At 44.8% G+C, this 6,526-nt stretch overlaps 1 long non-coding RNA gene across 1 annotated transcript; it reads left to right on the plus strand.

The window, feature by feature from the left end:
• The first annotated feature begins 316 nt into the window (after window positions 1-316).
• Window positions 317-5,663, plus strand: LOC141160954 (uncharacterized). The gene is made up of 2 exons (XR_012250594.1): window positions 317-570; window positions 4,783-5,663. It is a non-coding gene; the product is annotated as an uncharacterized lncRNA (long non-coding RNA).
• Window positions 5,664-6,526: the final 863 nt, after the last annotated feature.

The raw sequence follows: 6,526 nt of genomic DNA on the forward strand, positions 1-6,526 counted from the left end.
AAAATCATGTTATTATCACTCCTTGCATAACATACTTCTTTCTTTCTCTTCCCATTGAACTTTCTCACACTAGCTTTTTATCACAAGAACATTTTGTCAGACACCCTGCTCCTGTTATCTAACTAGTCTAGGCCAGGATTGACCTTGTACATTTCCATCGTGCTTCGAACTAACGATGATAACATGACCATATATGTGTTTCCGTAATAACTGCACTAAGATTGGCTCAAGCCTGTAATACTGTAGTATGACTGTAGTTGATTGGCTATTGACAAACTCAAAACAATATAAAATGCTAAGCAAAATAAACGGGATCAGAGATTCTTTGAATCCTCCCATACAGAGCATGCATTGCCTCCGTTTGGTTTTCTGTGGATTGTGCAATCAGCATAATAATTTGACACTCACTTGGTCAACCGTGAAGGGTTATTGCCCTCCCTTAACAGCTGGTGCCGTGACTCGGATCCCTAACCAGGGACGCCCCACCACCTCTGGACGTCCACAAAGAGAGACTTGCCTTCAGCCTCCCCCACTGGAATTGGGACTGATCATCCCCCACAAAAAGCCACGGTAAGTGCACGAGTTCTTTACTAGTGACACTGACCGTTTTGCGTTGTTTCCACATGGTGTGTGGTTGTTTGCAGTATCTCCGGACGTCTTGGTTGGATATAGTCAAAGGTGAGACTATAAGGGGTGTAGTCCCATTAGGGGTCTGATATTATTTACTTTCCAAACAGTATAACCTCGGATTGACAAGTGGATATTGTGTGAATCTTTCTCAACTTCTGACAAAGGTCCTTAGGAGACTGAACACTGTTAGGTTCGGTCGCGGCAGGTGATCGAAGATTCGGTAGGGCACGCACCCAAATAAATTTATATCTAGTGTCCGGAGAGCTGCAGTCAAGAGCTGTCCTCCTTTCGCCTAAACCGTTTCTGGGTAAACCCGTTCGGGGCGGGTGATCGAAGATTGGGTAGGACACACAAACAGATATACATATATCTAGAGTCCGGAGAACTGCGGACGAGAGTTCTCCTCCTTTCATCTGGCCGTTCGAGACTCCCCGACAGGAAGGGGTGAAATAAAGTCAGTGAAACAGCAGCTGAGGTCCGGACTCGTGCTGTGCACAAATTAAGGATCTTTTGTCAGTTGTAGTGATTAATCAATGTTTCCGTGGAGCAGAAAGAATTTGTCTACCCTGCAGGAGGGAGAGGATGTGATGAATATCATGATCGTTCGAGAAGGGAAAAGATAATTTAAGAATGCACTAAAAGTGTTTAAGGTGTTAAATTTTCCTGTGGGAGGGAGACTTCAGGCTGCCATCCGCCATCTCACTCGCAGAGGAGGAGACGAAGCCTGGTTGTTTTAATTATTTTTATGTAAAGATGGGACAATTATCTAGCACTGTAACAGTAGTGACTGTGACTGTTTTGTGCTACAAAATGCAGCTGATGTGAAAAAATGCTGCGCTGAGTTTATTGAAAAAATGGAAAAGTTATGTACAGAAACTTAAACAGTTAACTAAAACATGCAAGCTACCAGATAAGGGCCGGTTATTTAGGAAGAAGAAAAAGGGCAAGTTAGAAGATAAAGGATTGTTACAAATAGCTTTGGCTTGGTAGGAACAGCAGAGAATTTAGAAAATGCAGACAATAAGGGAAAGACGTTATGCTATGTGTATTACAAAGATACTGCTCTCCGATAATGACGGAGTAATGAATTGTTGGGAATGTTCTAATTGTGGCCAGCAGAATCCATTGTCAGCAGATTATTGTGCTGCATGTCACGCACCCGTCCACCCCTCGGTACTACCCAAGCCACTCCTAGTGCCCCATCCTCATCTGTTATACCTATGTCCGCCCAAAGTTCCAACCCTTCCTGCAGCGGCCATGTTGCTACACCCATTGCATCACCTCCGGCCTCTGACCAGATGTCCCTTTGGTGGCGGCCATCTTGGTGCACCCCTCCTGTAGTGTGCTTCCTTCAGGTGGCGGCCATCTTGGCACACCCGGAATACAGGCAGCAATACACACTACACCCAGAATGTGTATGAGGAAGATCATCATGATCAGTGTGTGACAGAGCATTAGACACCAATACGTATGAGAGTGGGGTTGACTTCTGTCAAGCCCTTAAAATATGGGCTCAGGATAAGTTGGCTGATCAATCCACTACCCTCAACAGCACATATTTATGTCCACTTTGACATTAGGGCTAAAATATGGTGATGTAAAATAATTCTCTAGATGGTCATATATCCTTAAGTCTCTAATAGATGCACATACACGTTGTCTGGTTTACAGTAATTGATTTAGCAAACGCTTTTTTTCAGCATTCCACTACACAAAGACAGTTTCTGTTTGCATTTACATATCAGGGCAGGCAATTGACTTGGACAGTGATGCCGCAGGGTGCGCAGAATAGCCCTAATCAGTTTGCAAAGAACATGTCTAGCTGTCTGCTGCCATGGCAACTGGACAACTCAGAGGTAGTACTGTTACAATACGTGGATGATCTTCTTTTGTGTGCCCCCACGGAGCAAGTGTCCATCAGGGCCAGTGTTAGCCTCCTCAAGCATCTAGCAAAACTGAATTGTCGAGTCTCAGCCTCGAAACTTCAGTTTTGCCTTGGTCAAGTGGTCTTCTTAGGCCATTGCCATACTCAGGGTGCCAGACATCTCACAGAAGAAAGGAAGACGGCCATCTACCAGCTACCATTCCCAAAAGATCCCATAGAGCTGCAACGGTTCCTCGGACTATTTACATATTGCAGACAATGGATCCCAGACGCCTCACGTCTGATGCAGCCCTTATATGATGCATTAAAAGAAGACACTCTGGCTGATGTAAACAACAAGGACCACCAAGAACTGCTGCAACAAGCCTTTGAGCAACTAAAGTCAAGGATAATGACAGACCCTGCCCTTGGAAATCCGGACTATGCTCAAGCTTTACATTTGTATGTCTCTGAGACGGGAGGGCATGCAGCCGGAGTACTCATGCAGAGACACTGTACAAAGCAGCACCCAGTCGGGTATTACTCAGCGCATCTGGACCCGGTAGCCAGGGCCTCCCCCAGCTGTCTACGAGCGGTTCACGCCACATAGCAACCTAAACATCTGTCTACACAGAGACACCTGCGGCTGCAGTGTTCGTTGATTTTGCCAGAAAATGTGAAGTTACACCGGTGCACCACCATCAACCCAGCCACCCTGCTACCTGCACCTGAAGGAGAGGGGAAAGAGGCTCCACCGCATGATTGTCTGAAACAAATTACTGCGGAGTCAACTCCACTTGTTTTGGTGGGGGAAGTACCCTTGGATGACCCAGAACTTACGTTATATACGGATGGATCAAGATATGCTGACACCTCTGGCAGATTTCATACTGGATATGCTGTCACAACTGAAGATACATTGGTAGAGGCTGTAGCCTTACCTCCCAGTATGTCAGCACAGGAAGCCGAGCTCAAAGCTCTGATTGCTGCTTGTCAACAGGCCGAAGGAAAACGTGTGAATATATTTACTGACTCGAGATACGCATTCGAGATTGCACATGATTTTGAGGAAATCTGGGCAAGGAGAGGCTTTGTCACGACTGCAGGTTCTCCAGTGAAAAATGCTGAAAGCGTCAGACAATTGATGGAAGCGGTGCAACTACCAAGACAGTTGGCTGTCGTAAAGGTAAAAGCTCATACACGACCAGATGCCCCTGAAGCAAGAGGTAATGCACTTGCTGATCTCCATGCTAAGTGAGCAGCTCTTCTTCCGACATCCATGTCCATGGCTGCTACGCGGCAACAGGCCAAACAGCTAAATTCCGTGCCAACCCAGGATCAACCTGCAGAAGAGCATCAACCGGTCCCTCCAATCACAAAGCTACGCTCCACACAGCAAAAAGTCTCTAAATAAGAACGCCAGTCGTGGAAGGAGGCGGGTGCTAAGTTCATAGATGGGCTATGGAAGAAGGAACAACTGTATTGTTTGCCTCGACTTCTATATCCAGCCGTTGGAGCCGGGGCCCATGGACCAGTACATCGAGGGAAGAATCAAGCTTTGCTACTGGTACAGAAACTCTATTGGGCTCCAGGAATTTCCACCGTGTTGAGTGCACAGAACAAAGGTTGCACAATATGCCAAACCTGCAACCCAGGTAGATTGCAGAATGTACCGACAAAACACCTTGCCAAACCAGAGTATCCTTTCCAACGATTGCAAGTTGATCACATCACTCTCCCTAAAGCAGGACGATATGAATACTGCTTAGTGGTAGTGGATATGTTTTCCAGTTGGCCAGAAGCATTCGCCGTTCCAAACATGACTGCCAAGACTACCGCCAAGAAGCTGATCTCTGAAGTTGTTTGCCGGTATGGAGTCCCAGAAGTTGTCGAAAGTGAACAAGGACCAGCTTTTTCCTCATGCGTGTATCAAGAAATACTTACCATGATCGGATCAACAGTGGCGCTGCATACGCCTTACCATCCACAGTCAAGTGGCAAGGTGGAGAGATTGAATGGCACACTGAAAGGGCAATTAACCAAAATGATGCAGGAGACTACGGCCCAGTGGCCTGAGCTCCTTCCCATTGCACTATATCACATATGCACCACCCATATAGGGAAACACAAACTGTAACACTATGAGATACTATTTGGGTCACAATCAGCCATAGCTAGATTTACCCCACAACAATTATCAGAAGAAACAGATTATGTTGTGCAATATGTGATTCAGCTTGCCAAAGCCTTAACTAACACTCATGCGTTAGTATCATCTTCTATTCCAGATTCAGCTGATGCAGAAGGTTGTCATACCCCCAAGCCTGGGGATTATGTGTATGTGAAGAGGCATGTTCGAAAACACGGACTAGAACCATTGCATGACGGACCATACCAAGTGCTCCTGACGACCCCAACAGCAGTAAAACATGAATTTTCTGAATAAAAGTCTAGTGAGCCAACATGTGGCAATCCGGATGTTGGATATTGTAGCCCCCTGGGACAAATGCCTTCATGGTGTATGTTATCAAATAACACAGTTTTTATCGACTTGGTACATAAATTAGTATTACAGCACTCTGTTTTATGGGATCTGCCATCAGCCACATATTGGGTCTGTGGGAATAATGCGTATAAATGGCTCCCAGTCAGAGTAGGGGGGACTTGTACGTTGGCCTGGCTAACTCCAGCCACTTATCTTATTCCCCATAGTAAAGTAGATATGAGAGCCATCCCTCTTCATACCATCTATAAACGTCCTAAGGACAACACCCCATGCCCATCAGGAAGACCTCATTTAGTACAAATGAGTATACCCAATAAGATAGCCAGTACTGTCTTCCTCTACCCTATGGTAACACAAATGTGGGACAAATTAGTGGAAGCCACTGATTACTTAGATGACCAGATTTGGAATATTTTGGAAGCAATTAATACTACTGTTGCAGTGCAGAATCAACTTATTATAGTGGCTAATACTTTAGTGCTGGACTATTTAACAGCAGTTCAAGGAGGGGTGTGTCAGGTTATAGGCCCAGCCTGTTGTCACTATATTGACCCCGACTCTACCATACGGTTAAAGACTAAAATAGAAGACATTAGGAAACTTAGGGAAGAGTATAACAAACATAACGAATTGACCAAAGACAATTGGTGGTCTTATACGTTCTCCTTTTTAAATCCTGTTAATTGGTTTAAAGGGATTGGTGGATGGATTGCTGGAATATTACAAGGAGTGTTGCATATTGCTGCTTGCGTCTTGTTAATATATGTTTTACTAAAACTAGTCTTTTATTATATCCCATTTTGCTTGAGGAAAACCTGCCAGTCATCAGAGAGCAAGGAGGACACTGTCAACCAACATCCAATGCTACTGTACACGGACCTCCCAGGTGTAACCAGCATTGAGGACCTGGATGACAAGGGAATGATGACCTTTACCCGCATGCCCCAACCAACCTCACAACTGAAGATCTGAGCTTTATGATTATGTCAACAAACAAGGGGGGATGGACATGCCGCGACAGCCTCAATTGGTAACAAGGGCACTAATTGGGTGAAGACCAATGTCCCTCAGGCTCAAAACATGACCCTGGGAAAGCACCTCTATTGTTGATAATAACATAATTTTTAGGGGGGAATATAAAGGACATATTAATATTCATGCTATTCAAGTGTAAAGGACATATTGATACTTATGCTAGAGCAACTCCTACCCGAGGTAGGGTATTTAATGTCTGCGTCCTTGTTTGTATTCACCCCTTCTTGAAGAAGCTGGTGCGAAACGCACGTTAAGGGGGATATTGTCACGTGGCTGACCGCTCTCTGCTTGGTAATTATGCTTTAAAAGTAATCTAATGAATCTATGAGGATCTATGGGAACCTGTGTAAAGGGATGATGTTTCCTGGGCATAAATTTATTGTATTGTGATGTGCTAAATTATGTTTAACATTTATTGCCCACGTGACACCATCTATATGCTAAATAATGGGAGGATAATGGCATTTAGCAAGTTTTAATAAAGTGTTAAT

The sequence above is a fragment of the Phyllobates terribilis genome, unplaced genomic scaffold, assembly GCF_046119375.1.
Source record: "Phyllobates terribilis strain yellow unplaced genomic scaffold, ASM4611937v1 Scaffold_9__5_contigs__length_417890890, whole genome shotgun sequence".
Classification (NCBI taxonomy): Eukaryota; Metazoa; Chordata; class Amphibia; order Anura; family Dendrobatidae; genus Phyllobates; species Phyllobates terribilis.